The sequence below is a fragment of the Bos grunniens genome, chromosome 12 (genome assembly GCF_055505025.1).
Source record: "Bos grunniens cultivar Pamir isolate PY7600 chromosome 12, Bosgru_T2T1.0, whole genome shotgun sequence".
Classification (NCBI taxonomy): domain Eukaryota; kingdom Metazoa; phylum Chordata; class Mammalia; order Artiodactyla; family Bovidae; genus Bos; species Bos grunniens.
This window is the reverse complement of record NC_141176.1, coordinates 27144085-27160524: the sequence shown is the minus strand read 5'-3', so window position 1 is coordinate 27160524 and position 16440 is coordinate 27144085. Positions and strand designations below refer to the sequence as shown.

The following is a 16440-nucleotide window of genomic DNA, read 5'->3' as shown; positions in this document are numbered from 1 at the left end:
ATTACTTTGCCAACAACGGTCTGTCTAGTCAAAGCTATGGTTTTTCCAATAGTCATGTATGGATGTGAGAGTTGGACTGTGAAGAAGGCTGAGCGCCGAAGAATTGATGCTTTTGAACTGTGGTGTTGGAGAAGACTCTTCAGAGTCCCTTGAACTGCAAGGAGATCCAACCAGTCCATCCAACCAGTCCATCCTGATTATTTATTGGAAGGACCGATGCTGAAGCTGAAACTCCAATACTTTGGCCGCCTAATGTGAATAACTGACTCATTGGAAAAGACCCTGATTCTGGGAAAGATTGAAGGCAGAAGGAGAAGGGGAAGACAGAAGATAAGATGGTTGGATGGCATCACCAACTTGATGGACATGAGTTTGAGTGAGCTCTGGGAGTTGATGATGGACAGGGAGGCCTGGTGTGCTGCAGTCTGTGGGGCCATAAAGAGTTGGACACAACTGAGCAACTGAACTGAACTGAGACTGTGAGATCTTTGAGAAGAATATATTCATTCTTCTGTCTCCAGAATCTGGTACAGTATCTGTCACATGTTGAATACATAATTACAATATTTTTTGAAATATGTATTTCAGATATTAATTTAGAAACTCAATACAAACAATGACATGTAGCCAAAATCAAACTGCTAAAACAAAATGATAATTTGTCCTCATACTTATGGCACTTAGCTCTTCAAAGGTTAATTGAGTTAAACTAGAATAACTAAGTGTTGCACTTTAGATTCCAAATAATAATAACTATTATTATTACATCCACATTTGACATCAAATTAACAGGTGTTTTGACATCTTAAATGATAATCACATTTTCGAATCAACCATGCAGTAACCCAAACTGCTACAAGTGACCTGAACTATCAGAATAAGTTTTCTCCACTTCAAACTCATTAGTTATATAATATTGTCTTGCTTTTGGTATGTAAAAGGATGGGCTACACAGTTCGAATATTTTGTAACAAGTTTGAGAGCATTTGTTGACAATGTAAAGGATTTCTCAGGATTAAATTTAACCAACTGATTTTTCCAAGTATCTATCTCTTCTGGAATATTTTTTCAATGAGCTATTTAATTAACATAAACTGATTTATTGTAGATTTAGATAGTCTCAAAATACATCTTAAACTGATTTAATGTTTGGGATGGAAGCTTGAAAGAAATACCAAGCAATATAATTTTAGACAGAAATAGTAACTATGTCTTTTTCAGCTTGAGTAATATGAAATACTGGAGAAGGCAAAGGCACCCCACTCTAGTATTCTGGCCTGGAAAATCCCATGGATGGAGGAGCCTGGTGGGCTGCAGTCCATGGGGTCGCTAAGAGTCGGACACGACTGAGCGACTTCACTTTCACTTTTCACTTTCACGCATTGGAGAAGGAAATGGGAACCCACGCCAGTGTTCTTGCCTGGAGAATCCCAGGGACGGGGGAGCCTGGTGGGCTGCCATCTATGGGGTCACACAGAGTCGGACACGACTGAAGAGACTTAACAGCAACAGCAATATGAAATACATAAGCGAAAGGCATTAGTCAAATCTCACTGTGGATGGTGACTGCAGTCATAAAATTAAAAAACACTTGCTTCTTGGAAGAAAAGCTATGACAAACCTAGACAGTGTATTTAAAAGCAGAGACATCAAACATCACTTTGCCGACCTAGGCCTAAATAATCAAAGCTATGGTTTTTCCAGTAGTCATGTAAGAGTTGGACCATAAAGAAGGCTGAGTGCCAAAGAATTGATGCTTTTGAACTGTGGTGCTGGAGAAGACTCTTGAGAATACCTTGGACAGTAAGATTACCAAACCAGTCAATTCTATAGAAAATCAACCCTGAATACTTATTGGAAGAATTGATGCTGAAGCTGAAGCTCCAATACTTTGGCTACCTGATGCAAAGAGCCGATTCACTGGAAAAGAGCCTGATGCTGGGAAAGATTAAGGACAGGAGGAGAAGGAGGTGACGGAGGATGAGATGGTTGGATGTTATCATCGACCAGTGGACATGAGTTTGAGCAAACTCCGGGAGATAGTGAAAGAAGCCTGATGTGCTGCAGTCCTTGGGGTTGCAAAGAGTCCAACAGAACTGAGCAACCGAACAACAACAGAAATAATAACAGCAAAAATGAGGTCGACTACAATTTCAGTTACTATTTACTGAATGGTTACTGTTAATTTTCTGAAGACTCTGCCAAATGGGGATAAACTGGTACCTAATTTACATAGTTGAGTGGTCAGAATGAGATAATAATGCAGGTACAGATCCTGGCCACTACCAGACTCATAGTAACCCTCTATTCGACCCATTCCTCATGACCTTAAAGAATGCTATGTCCTCTGAGTCTTTTCATAGAGACCACCCTCTGGAAAATTTCTGAGCCTCACACATCCCCTAAATGTATGTTCTAGTGTGCCAAGATCCCTGAGTATTTTATGCCTTTTCTGTCATCTGCCATGACACTCATTTCTCTTTTATCAGCAAAGGTCACCACTCTGTCCAGAATTCCTAGACCTACACTAGCATTGAGTCTTTCCTACCCTCTGGGCTCCTTGTCTGACTGTTAAATCCTGTATCTCAAAATAATGCCTTCAGGTCAATGAATTCTTGCTTTAAGAATTTTACTCTCTAGTCCCCTTGATCAAGATCCTCAAAATCCAGGCCCAGGGGTATACCTCTAGATCCTACTAGTCCATCCTAGCTGGTCCTTGCAGTTCCTTCAGGGTGTAATACTCTTCTTCCCTTCCTTGTCTACAGGTTCCGCTGGGGTTTAAGCCTACTTAATTGGCCTGGTGGGGCTTCCCTGGTGGCTCAGTGGTAAAGAACCCACCTGCCAACATAGGGGACTCAGGTTTGATCCCTGGGTTGGGAAGATCCCTGAAGAAGGAAATGGCTACCCAATCCAGTATACTTACTTGGGAAATCCCATGGACAGAGGAGCCTGGTGGACTGCAGTCCATGGGGTTGCAGAGAGTTGGACGTGACTGAGTGACTAAACAAAAGCAGTAACAATTTTTGGCCTGGCATCCAAGAAAGATGGTGGCACACTTCCCTTGGGGAGTGGTATGGGCACCTGTTGCCTTGCTGAGAAGCCTCCAGAGTATCTTCCTACACTGGGAAAGTACCAGCTCTTAGAAGGGCAAGGGGCCATTTCTGTAAGTGTCACAAGTCCAGAGGAGTGTACAGAGACATAATCTTCGGGGGGATCTGTCCAGATGTCCCCAACCATGCTTCAGGGTCTCAGGTTTTTTTCAACCAGTGGCCTGGCCTTTGCATCACAGGCTCTAATTCTGCCCCATGCTTGCTGCTCAGCTGTACCTGTTCTCTACTGCAGGACGTAGGGGCCTTTTTGTAAGCTACTGAAGAGTCCATCATGTTCTTACACATCTTTTAACTTTTCATAAACCACCCTCAGCTCCTCACATCCCTGTGGAAGCCGTCAATACAATAACCAGCCAACTCCACTGTCATTAGGCAGTGTCCTCCGAATGCTTTCAAATGTGGGAATCATTAAGGGAGTAAAGGTGTTCCCTTCTGCCAGGATGTTTCCCCAGGTATCCACCACCTTGTGCCAGAAACCACCTATGCTCCACATGTAAGTTACATTGGGGGTTCCACTGAACTTTTTTCTTATAAGCCAAAAAGGGAGTGATCTAGTCTCCTGCTGCTAAGTCGCTTCAGTCGTGTCCAATTCTGTGCGACCCCATAGACGTCAGCCCACCAGGCTCCCCTATCCCTGGGGTTCTCCAGGCAAGAACACTGGAGTGGGTTGCCATTTCCTTCTCCAACGCATGAAAGTGAAAAAGTAAAAGTGAAGTCACTCAGTTGTGTCCGACTCTTAGCGACCCCATGGACTGCAGCCTACCAGGCTCCTCCATCCATGGGATTTTCCAGGCAAGAGTACTGGAGTGAGGTGCCATTACCTTCTCCAGATCTAGTCTCCTAAATCCATCTTATTTTCTGCTTTCCTGGAATCACCTGTGTCAATTAGGGTCCTCTGGGAAGAAGATACCAGAGAGAAGTGTGAGAGAGTTATCAGGGAAACGCCTGTGGAGGATGAAGGGGAGAAGGAGTCAGCATAGGTGGGAGAGCCTCAAACCACAATACAGGTCTGGTTTGACAAATAGAGATGGGCACAGGAAGAGAATTTGGTCAAAGAGCTTCAGACCGCAGTGCAGTTCTGAAGAGATCATGGCCATTCCTCTGGGGGTCAGAGAGCAAAGACTGGCCATTAGAGTAAGTCCTGCATTGGGCAAGAATGACTAGTCCAAGGCTTTGGCCATGTGTGGTCCTTGGCTGAGAGCAGCCTAGGGAGGTGGTTGCCTTGGTGTCAAGCCCATGGTGGGTCTGAAATGTGTGAGTAGCTGGAGGCGCTCTGATAATTCCACTGCTTGAAACAGGTGCTTTTGAAGGGGATCTGAATGAATAGAGCATTTGAGTGCCTAGAATGTTCCATTCTGACCTAGGGGGTGATCATGTAAGCGTGTGCATTTTATGACAATTAATCTAGTCATGGACACAGGACTTGAGTTCTTTTTTATATGCCTTTTATACAAGTACATTTGTTATGCAAATATATTTACTTTAAAGATGTCAAGTAAAGAGACGAAGCCACTACTCTGAATAATTCTACCTAGACATTTCAAAAAAACTTACCCCCAGAAATAACCACACAGTGAATTATAAGTAGTTTCAATTTTATGTATATTATTCAAAGAATTGCCTCATTTCTCCCACCACACTCTGTACTATCTCAATATAATGAGTTATCTCTGCATGTTATAGAGTAACTGAAGACAAAAACTCTTATTTTTTTGAACCACAATATTCTCAGAACTTCTAAAATTCTTAAAAATATATTTTCTTCATGCATGATTTTAGTCTGCATTAAAGTCCTGTGTGTAATGCATTCTTGCAGAGTTTCTGCCCAGACCTGAGGTCTGATCATTGCTGGGATGGAGTGAGTGCCTGAGATTTCAAGTTCTCTTGTACAAATCTGTAGCTGTTTAAGTGCCTTAGATAGAATTTGGATCAGGAGACTGGAACAATGGCCAAGCACACCCCCAGTCCTGTCGGTATAGTCCATTGACTTCTTGCTCTGATAGCCACAACTTAAGAGTCTTTATCTCAAAAGTCACAGCAATAAATGGAAACATAAATAGAATAGTGTGAATTCAGTACCAGCCAGAAAGCAGTGACTAAATTTGGAAGTAGGCTGCTTTTGTTTTGCCAATTTGGCATTAGGATCTCTGCTTTAGGTCTTAGAGACACTCCATTATTCTGGTCATGGCCCTCTCTCCAAAAGCAAGATCAAGACATTCTCACAAAAGTGGGAACATTTTTCCTTTTTGAAAAAGAGGAAGCAAAAAGTACTTTTGAAATTTTCCAACCATGAACTCCATGTGAAAGATTTAGAAAAATAAAATGTTGAAAACCTGTTGGAAATGGAATAATTGTCTTTTTTCAGTACTCTTAGACATTCTATCAGTCTCTTTGTCAAATTTCACCAATGCCTTTTAATTAATGAGCATTTCATTAATAAGAAGTCAAAATTTTAAAAATAGAACTCAATTTGTTCTCTCTTGAAAAATGACCCCCAAATCCTATAAAATGAAGTTGTAAGAGTTGCCCTTCTAAAGTGTGTTTTGATGGAACTACTTTTCAAAATGCAATTAGAAAGTATAGATAACTTCATCATTGTGACATAAATTCAACACAAGATTTTTAGAAGGATTTTTTTTCTTTGTAACAAAGTCACATTCTTTAAGATTAATGTGACAGAAAACGTGCTCTACTTCTGCCCTGCTTCTGTCCTAGAGAAGTTTTCAAGCTGGCTACATCAGGTTTCCAGGACAGATGTCAGACCCATGTTTTGGGGCTTTTGTCAAATAAAGCTTCATGTCGTGATCTGGCCCCAGCAGCTGACAGAAGGGAGCTCTCTTCAGTTGACAAGTAAAGAAACATTTGGAAAAAAATCTGTAATACCTGAAAAGAAATTTCATACATCATTGAAAACAAAGGAAAGGAAAGCTAAGTAGATTGGGATTGGAGCTCTTTTTAAAATCGTGTTAGCCCAAAGCGTTCCAGTCAGTAGTCTGAAGGCACCACAGATGAGGACAGATTTACCACTTGACTTCCCTGACTAACAATCTCTAAGCTTGAAGGAATCAGTGTAAAAGGGAATGGTGAAGCTTAATGCATTCTGAGTTTTTCTAAAGGCGGTGTGTTGCTTAAGCATGAATTCTCAGGATATAAAATGTAAAGATAAAGTAGACTATCTTGACTGCATAACAAATTTAGAAACAGGGGGAAAAAAACTGAAATACTGCCCGGAAAAAGCCATGGAGTCTTTCTAGAAGAAGAATGTGGAATAAAATAAATGCCTAGGGTTTTGGCTTGGAGCTATGTCTATATGACAAGATTGATTCAATTATTCTGTGGCTGTTTCCTTTTTTGTTTAAAATAATCCAATAGCTGCAAAAGCAATCTGGGAACTGCATGGTTTATGGGATCCAGTTTTCAAGATAGGAAAGGAAATGATAACCAAACTGCATTTGCAGATAAACCATTTCTGTAATCAAAATGTCTATGATGAAGGTAAGTGGGGAAATATTTATTACTGTTCTTGTTTAATCTAAACTCCTTTTTTATCAAATTAACCTAGAGTGGATGCAACTCAAGTTTACAAATAAGTGATGCCCATTTCTGTTTTAAAGTGCTGGGCTAGAGAAACTGTCCCCTTAGATGGAGTTGAAAAGCTGACTACCACTTGGAATTGGTACTTTGTTTTCCACAAACACTTGTAGCATAATCCATATATAAGTAGGATGAAATAAGGTACATACTTCTTTCTTTCCATGGAGCATGTACATTTCACATAACCTGGGAGTGTGAAGATGGAGAAAGGGTGCTGTGGGATACAGAACCAACAATAGATGAAACAGCTTCTGAAAAATAAAGTCAGTATTTCCAACTAATTCATAACCTAGCTGCTCATCTTTTCTCAATCAAAGGTTGAGAAAAGGGAAGGCAAGAATTTTTCATGGCTCCTTCCCTGGCAGCCATGAACAATACTCACAGGTATCTGAGCTGAAAGCACAAGCCCAGCTGTTACAGTGAAGAAGAGCCACTCCCCAGTCTTCCTATCATGTATTCTACCTTGGAAATTAGCCATGAGAAACAAGAGAGATGATGTAGTTGATGAGATGTGCCTGATGTATTGCAAGACAGAAAGTTCTTATATGGAAGAAATCAGTTTAAGCCTCCATAGAAAAAAAAATTCTTTGCATTACTATATGAGTTCCAAGCTTTGATGATGGTCAACACGGCATGGATCTTCATGGTATGTGGATTAACGTGGAAGCAAAAAAAAAAAAAAATCCAGCAGAATCCAGGTCTACAAAGGACAAAAGGATTCAGTGGGAAATGCTTGTCAAGCTGTTGGAAACACAGGGTTTCTATCAATAACCGATTGAGAAGAGGCTGCTAGCCCTGTTGCTGTACCCCAGCCATATTTGTAATTGTTGTGAAGATGCATAAACTTGAATGTCCACCTCCCACTCTAGCTTCCTGACCAGATTACAGCCTCAGCAGCAACTGTGCTACAGTTCAGCCAGTTCAAATTCCCCACCAGCATATTCTGACATCATCTTCATCTCTCATCATGTCCTCAGTAGTTTTTAGCAGTTCCCAGGATACTCACTCTCTTACTCTCAGGCCCTATCATTTAAGCTGCTGCCCACAGATTTTGTGAGGCAGCCACCTCCCCTTCCTGCTGCTGCTCCATCCTATACAGGGGAACTCCAGTGGAATGGCCAGCGTCTCCACCTTTGAAACCTTCCAGAGCTGTGTTTGCGTCACTGAGTTCTGCACAGAAACACAAGAATGTTTCTTCCCATGAATTCTGTGCAATATCATGTCACCTGGGCCTTTATGCAGTACTGTAGGTGCCAGGAGTGATTCTGGGTCCTTGTCAACCGGTCCTTATAGCTTCTCAGGAGTCAGAGCCCATCTCTTGGGCCAGCAGAGGAACCAAAATGCTCTGCCCTCATCTCCTCACTCATCATCACTTTCTGTTCAACACCCAGCTCTCCCTCACTCCTCCCTGCTGCCCTTAAATACTTCTTTTCAGCCCAAAGGAGCAAACTAGAAAAAGCTGCCAAGCATAGGAATGGCAATCTAGGAGGAGGAGGGATGAAGGGCCACTGGCCACCCAGTCTCTAGAGTGTTGCTTATGCTACGCTGTCATATGAAGAAGCTGTTCTCAAAAAGTTCACTCCTACTGGATGTGAGTCTCAGAAGGCAAGGTACCCACTGTGACAAGGCACACAGCAGGCATTTTCTGGTAGATGCTTCCATAGGCTCTTGCCCCAGGAATCAGGGCTGTCAAAGACCCAGAGGCCAAAACTGCTGCTCATTTTTAAGGCCCTGAAGGCTTAGGATGGACCTAGATAGGTTCACGTGCAATAATCTGATGCAGTGTTACCTGGAAGACATCCAACTGGAGCTCTCCGGGAAGCTGGCTCCTTTTTATTCGCTGTTTTTATAAGACATGTGACTGACAAAATCTTGAGATCTCGACATCAACTAAACAGAGCAGGGAGGAGCAGATCTTGACGTCAAGTAAGCAGACTGGAGACAAACAGTCTTTGGTATGAGAAACTGCCATTCAGTGACTGTGAGCGTGGGCGATTTGCTTAACTATCCTATCCAAGCCTCGTTTTCTCATCTATAAAGTGGAGAGGAAATAATAACTAGAGTTGTCAGTGAAGACTAAGTGAAATAACACTCATAAGGGAGTGGCCTCAGGTACAGTAGGTGGTCAGTAACTGTTGGTGACCATTTACCAGCATCACAGACTTAAACACAGACAAGCCTGGAGCTGACTAATGCAAATGTTAATGTCTCCTTCAGAGAATATGTCCTCTAAAGTCGTCATTAAATGAAAGTAGGAGCAGACGCTAAGCACTGTCACTTACAAAAAGGAAAGATAGATGCTGCAGGCATGGCAGTGAGTTGCCCAAAGTCTGAGGATTCTGATAGAAGAAGGCTGTAGGAGCCAGACCAGGACTGCAGCTCAAGTCACTGATATGGAAGCAATTAAAGAATGTGATAAAGGCTCTCTTTCAGCCACATGTAGTTTGATTTAAAGTGAGAGCAATAGGAAGAGACCTGGTGACATCTGGAAGGTATAAGCAGATCTGATTTTAAGTTCAGAAACATACAAGAGTCGTGTTAAACACAAGGGGAACTGTTGGGTGGTGGGTGGCTCTGTGCGTCTGAGAGCCTCAAGGGAAAGTGAGTTACTGACACTACAAGGAGCCTCGGAGGCAGAACTTACTGGCTTGGCTGGGCTCACTTCATCTCCTGCAGCTGAGTAGGGAGGTGTGAGCAGGAATATGGGAGAGACCCAGACCAGGCTTCACAAACTCACTGAGTGTCCCTGATGACCCACTACGTTGTTCTCCCGAGGGCGCCACATATACCACGCAGGTGCTCCAACGGCCCAAGAGCGCGAAGTCAGCCTCACTGCTCATCAGCTCAAGTGAGCATGACAAACTAACACCCTAGTGCCTATGGAAAATGGGATGGCCTGTGTGTCTGGAGCGGAACACACGCAGGAGACTCACAGGCATTTTCCAAGGCGGTTAGAAGACAAACGGAAGAGCATCAAATGAAAATCAAAGGTCCCCGCCTCCATTTTGCAGACTGTAATCTGTGAACGGGCAACTGATACTGAAAAATAATAACAGACACAGATGTAACAAGGTAATAGTTTGAAAATTATGAGTGTGACTTTTTCCTTGCCTTTCTGAGTTCATCTTCACCCACCTTGGCCCGAGACAACCACCTGCATGGAAAACCAAGATTTCTTCCAGAAGTGAACAGGGGAAGATTGAGGTTGTACTTGGTTTCTGACAATGTAGCAACATAAAGCTTTACTAATACTCTAAATCGCTTTATTCCTTACATTTCTTCTTCCATGGTATAAAGAAAATAATCCTCCTAGCTATGTTGTGACTAGAGGAGCAAGTCAATAAAGCTTATGGTTCTACTGCAGATGAAAGACCTTACACAGAAGAAGGCGGTGGGAACCTGAAGGAAAGAGGAGAAAAAGAAAGGGAGGAGGGGAAGACCATTACACTGTGTGACCATTTCATTGTGCAACAGACATTGCCTGTCTTATCTGGGCTTCAACCTAGCCTGGTGTGGATATCACATATCAAACCATCAACATTCAGGCTGAGGACAGATAGGGTCTCCTGGGACTATACCAGCCTGTACACAGTCGCAACAAAATAATCTTGGTTGTTTGGCGAAGTGAGGGGGAGAGAGGCCTAAGTTTTAGCTTCCCTGGACTACTCTTGGTTCCAAACAGCACAGAAGAGACCCAGGTATACTGAGAATCTGGCTGGGGTCCATGCTCAGAGCATCACCCTCCCTGGGGCAAGGTGGCTCTGGATTGAGGGTTTTGGCCTAGACAGGAGCCAAATGAGAGTCACCCTCAGAATTCAGAAGGCTTCCTAGCACCCCTGGGAGAACAGTTGGAGGCTAAGTGTCCTGTAGAGTATGACAGGCATTGACAAGGAAGGAGAAACAACAGCCAGAATGCAGCCACAGAGGTTCACAGGGTGCAAGACATCATTCCAGAAGCCAGGGAGCCAAAGGACACCATGTCTGAGGACCCTGATTTTGCTTCCACCATGAGATCTTGTAAGTCTCACCATTCTTACCACTTATCCAGATGACTTTTTGAAATGAAACTAGGTGCTAAGCAGATGACACAAATCTGAGAGATAAATAGTGTTGGGGTTCTTTTCCTAAAAGACTGAGCTGAAGGTGCCTTTTTAAGACTGCAAATCAGAATCCAAAGTATTAAAGTTAGTTGCGAATTGTATTGGCTTGTTTTTCTCCAGGTAATTCAGTTCAGTTCAGTTGCTCAGTCGTGTCCGACTCTTTGCGACCCCATGAATCGCAGCACGCCAGGCCTCCCTGTCCATGGCAAAAAACCAGATTAGATATAGAAGAAGAAATAAAAAAGAGCTACATAGTCTCTGCATATTATAGCTGGAAGGAATGATGCTAAAGCTGAAACTCCAGTACTTTGTCCACCTCATGTGAAGAGTTAACTCATTGGAAAAGACTGATGCTGGGAGGGACTGGGGGCAAGAGGAGAAGGGGACGACAGAGGATGAGATGGCTGGATGGCATTACTGACTCGATGGACGTGAATCTGAGTGAACTCCGGGAGTTGGTGATGGACAGGGAGGCCTGGCGTGCTGCGATTCATGGGGTTGCAAAGAGTCGAACACGACTGAGCGACTGATCTGATCTGATCTGATCTGATGAATGAAATCTGCAGTCCTACTCTGTAGCTGAATAAAATGAGAAGTGGGAATGGACAGACCAACCAGGAGATATACCAGGCATTTGTTCCTCATCAAAGTGGATCAGGAAGGGGGTGATCCATAGCAATAACAAGGAATGACAGTGTTAAATGCTGACCTTGTTCCTATGTATAGTTTTTGAGAGATTACATGAACACGGATGAATGTCACTATTGAGTTCACCCTAAGAGACGAGGCTGATATCATTTTAAAAAATAATGCTTATGGTCAGTGACTAAGCAGTAAACACATCTACTGCCTGAATTCAGGAAGTGACGTTTCATAGTGCTTCTCAGTTATTAGTTATACACAGGCGCCTACATCAGATATCTGCTACCACATAACCAATAGCTTAAAATAACAAACACTTACAGTCTCTGATGTTCAGGGATCCCAGAGCAGCACAGCTGGGTAGTTGGATGGTTCCAATTCAGGGCCTCCAAGTTAAGCTGTTGCCTTGCAGTCTGCAGTCCCCTGAAGGCTGGGTATAGAGGATCAGCTCCAAGATGCTCCCTCTCATGGCTTTTAAGGCCATGAGGCCTTAGATCCTTGTCATGGGAGTTTCTTCATAGTATAGCCAGAGGGTCTTCGTGATGTGGCAGCTGGCTTCCTCAGAGTGAATGATCTGAGCGAGAGAGAGAAGCAGAAATGACATCCCATCACTTTGCAGCATTCTATTAGTCCCACTGACCAACTGATACAACATGGGCCATGATTACACAGGGCAAGAATACCCAGAGCTGGGATTGCTGGGGCCATCTTGGAGGCTGCCTGTATGAGTCTTTGTAAAGGAGAAAAAATTCAACAGACCGCTCCTGCCCCCAATAAGTTCTTTGTGACTTGAACTTGCAAAAACATGAAACTAAATTACAAACCCCTTTGGCATAAATAAGTTGTACAAAAATGCACTATAACATTTTAAAGCTTTGTTTTGCTCATTCAGAATAATCAGGCCTCACAGCAATCTGAAATCTTCTCAATCCCGAGATACACATTTTAATAAGGTGAACCTTGATAACTACACAACCATCTAGCTTGCTCACTGGAAGATAAGTTTCACATTGCAGTGTTATTGAAAGCTGCATTAAATAGATATCTAATCCACTTACTGCTAGAATCAACAGAAAATTCTGCATTGCTTTTTTACTGCTACACTTTTTGCTGATGAATGGCTGCAAGTTTGCCTGTGCAAAAATGGAATCTGCATAATACATCTGCTCCCAACATACATATGGTACTGGCTGCCGCAGCACAAGTTCTTTGGATTTCGGCATGCCTATATTCTGGAGGCCCCAAAATGATTCATTTTCCCTCTCCCCTTTTTGATCTGAACTACTGTAAAATCTTCCTTTTCAGAATGCTATGATATCATTTGCCTTTGGCTTGGCATAAAAAAGATCATAAATGAAACTGCAAAGCAGCCACTGAAATCATGTGGTGATGCTGTTTGAAGGCAAATCTCTAGATGGTACACAGCATGCTCATATTAATTAATTCTAATCACGGAAATTAAAAAGTGACCTCAACTGTGTCCTACTAGTACCAATGTTTTCTCCGCATGCAACTGTTTCCAGATGTTTCGATTTATGCTGAGAAGCACAATCGAATGAAAAAGTGCCAGTTTTCATTTAGAGACACATCAGGATGTTACCCCAAGAGAGGGGAGGGGAAAGGCATCCCTAGAGATCACCACTGGGCCTCCACCAGTAGCGCTGGTTCCGTTAGTCCTGCCGGTGTGGGGGCCATGCTGAGGCCCAGGGGCCTTCTGTTCTGACTCCCTCTTTCTTGTGTCCTGTCTAGATTGTGAGATTACCCCACCTTCATGTCAGGTCCAGCAAGATGACAAGTCATCATTTTGAAGGATTAACTGAAGGGGCAGAATGACTGTGGGGATTAGGAAGCTGTTGTCACAGTAAAGTTGGCTCAGTATTGGAAAACAGTTTCTATATGTTTGAGGAGATTTTGAACCACTTGCCACTGAACTTCCTTTGACCATCCAGAAAAATACTTTCCCGGCCTGAGAGCTGCTTAACAAAGGATTTTGTAGCTTTGACATGAGCATGGCTTTCAAGGATGGGACATCGGGACCATCAGCCACAGTCCATTATGTTCTAACAGTGAGTGTATCAGGACTCCTTGTCTATCTGAGCAGGTAAAATAATCCTCAAAAAATGTCCCCTAGCCTTGGCCCTCACCTCACAGGAACCCAGGAGATGGAGCTCTGACATTAGGGGCTCAGCTCTGTCTGTTGGTTTATGGCAGCTGACATCAACACCAGTCCTGGAGAGATATAGCTCACGGGTCTTCCTGTTCACCCTCTCTCTTGCCTGCTGTTAGGAGATAAATGGTCACTTACTCATTGAAAGAGACAAGAAATTAAATCTCTCACACAGAGCCAAGAACACACCAACTTTAGGCCTTTGTTAAATCACAGCTGCAGATGGAGAAAGGCCCCCTACCCCCACCCCCATCCCACTCCCAGTTTCTGGCTAATCAGTACGTGGCTTGGGGCTACTCTGCAGAAGAACTTGGAGTACTGTAAAGCCATGCATGCAAGATATTGATGTCGACTCTGCTCCAGGCCTTTGCTTTTTAAAGACATGCTTTCAAAACCCTAAACATTTGGAGGGAGGATGGCTGGAAACAAAGAGAGAGAAACTGCTTTGTTATGAAATCCCTTGGGATAATTCTCTGATGTACTCAGGATTCAGTTCTGGTGGGGAAGTTCCCAGAAACCCATTTTACTGAGGGTCACATTCACTCTTTGCTGCTGAACTGCTTCAGGGGATCCGAACTAAAGCATCACGAAGAGAAGGAGGAAAAGAGAACAAGGAAATCCTCACAGCAGCAGAGCAGGCTTGGGGCGCCCACAGCCAAACCCGACCCACCAGCAGTCATCTCAGGTCCCTTAGCAACACTTCTGTGCCTCTGGGACATGGCTGGATTCCCCATTCATTGACGATGAAAATGCATCCTGCAGAGACCACGAAAGGGATCCCTGGAAGTGAGCTACCTGTTCACACTTTAGCCACCTGGGCTGGGAGGAGACAGCAGGGGCTAGAATCTCATTAGACCTGCAGCCAGGGAGTGGTTTAAAGCATTATTATGTCATGAGGTTGTCAAGGTCATTGGCCAGGCTGCCTCTCTGGAATCCTGTGGTTCCTGATGACAGGTTCTTTCAACCAGGTAAGGAGCGGAGCAGTGGCCGGCAGCCTGAAGCACAAGAGCAAGCAGCCCAGCTCAGCTCAGGAAGGTGACTGCACGCTGGGCTGAGTCGTGGGGGGCGGGGGGCGGGGGCGGGGGGCGGCGGCGGCAGTAACAACCCTTACTGTCCACTGAACTAGTGAAAAGACTATCCCCGGTGTTACCACCACTCACAGTTCTGGAAGAGTGCCTGCCTGCCCTGTCATCACCCTGACATCTGAAAGAGACACCCATCACTCCCTGAGTGCTCAGGCTGAGTTACCTATCCCTTCATTTCCAAATGGGACCCTGTATTAGTTCCCTCAGGATGTATAACAAAGTGCCACAAACTGTGTTGTCTCAAACGATGGAAATTTATCCTCTTACAGTTCTAGTGCCCAGAAGTCCAAGATTAAGGTGTTGGCAGGGCCAGGCTTCCTTCAGCACCTCTGGGAAGGACGTTTCCCGATTTCTTCGCACATCTCATAACCCCCAGTGTTCCTTGATTTGCAGTGGCCTCATCTGCCTTCCTGCTATGTCTTTGTGTCTTTACATGGCATGTCTTTCTTTGTCTAAACTCCCCTCTTATAATGATACCTGCTGCTGCTGCTGCTAAGTCGCTTCAGTAGTGTCCGACTCTGTGCGCCCCCATAGACGGAAGCCCACCAGGCTCCACTGTCCCTGGGATTCTCCAGGCAAGAACACTGGAGTGGGTTGCCATTTCCTTCTCCAATGCATGAAAGGGAAAAGTGAAAGTGAAGCCGCTCAGTCGTGTCCGACTCTTAGCGACCCCATGGACTGCAGCCTACCAGGCTCCTCCGTCCATGGGATTTTCCAAGCAAGAGTGCTGGAGTGGGGTGCCATTGCCTTCTCCGTATAATAACACCAGTCATATTAAATTAATTTGATTACATCTTCAAGACCCTGTTTCCAAATAAGGGTCATTTACATAAACTGCCAGGTGAGGATTTCAACATATCTTTTTGAGGAACACGATTCAATCAACACAGGCCCATTCTTCACTCTGTACCAAGATGGGAACACACATGACTTTCCCAGGTTCACAGCTAGACAAACCCTGCTGCCACCAGGCAGATGGTCAACCAAATTTGAGGTGTTAAAATGGAATCTTTGAAGAAGTGAAGGCCAACCCTGTGCCCTTGGAAGTCGAGGTCATCTTAGGATCCTGAGTCTGACAACGGCTTCCATGGTTGTTCCTGCCTTTTTCCCTGAAGTTCCAGAGGAGAAGATGTAGACCTTCACCTTTAAAAGTTAGCTGGGAGGGGCTGTCCTTCCTGTGACCTCAGAAAAATGGATCCTGGCTGTCTGTTAAGTGGTGTTCTTGAAGAACTCTAGACCTACTGGGCAAAGCCTTCTCAGCTTGGGAATCACTCAGTCTGCGGAACTCAGAGAAAATGTGCCTGAGACGTGCCTGCCTTAGCTCTCCCAATAGAGGCTGTTCCTTAGGACTAGCACAGCCCTTTTGCATTGTCCTCATGTCAGGACCCTGTCAGAAACTCTTCCAAAGGGTGGTATTCTTGTGCGTCGAAGCCACAGGGTGGAGATCTCACTCTCAGAAACAGAAAAGACCCAAACACCACACCTCACCACTTGTGTGCTTTCTCTAGGATGTTTAGAGAGGGAGGCTCCAATGCTTTTCACCAGATGCTAATATTGTGTTGTCTAAAACATCACCCTTCATAACTGGATTAAGGTTACTGACTTTGAAACAGTAAATTTCTTTTTGGGAGCAAGGATACGGTCAATATCAAGTGCTGTTGTTGTTCAGTTGCTAAGTCATGTCCTGCTCTTCTGCAAAGCAACACACTATAGCCTGCCAGGCTCCTCCATCCATGGGATTT

General features: G+C 44.1%; 1 protein-coding gene across 20 annotated transcripts in view; it reads right to left on the bottom strand.

Moving 5' to 3' along the window:
- Nucleotides 1-16440, bottom strand: part of LOC147361561 (uncharacterized) — a 631042-nt gene that overhangs the window by 153386 nt on the left and 461216 nt on the right. For 18 of the 20 annotated variants that reach the window (XR_015138085.1, XR_015138087.1, XR_015138077.1 and 15 more), the window contains one exon: nt 11768-12020. The gene's annotated coding sequence lies outside the window, so the exon portion shown is untranslated. Of the gene's footprint in view, nt 1-11767; nt 12021-13590; nt 13726-16440 lie in introns of all 20 variants that reach the window. The other 2 variants (XR_015138086.1, XR_015138092.1) reach the window with 1 other exon arrangement.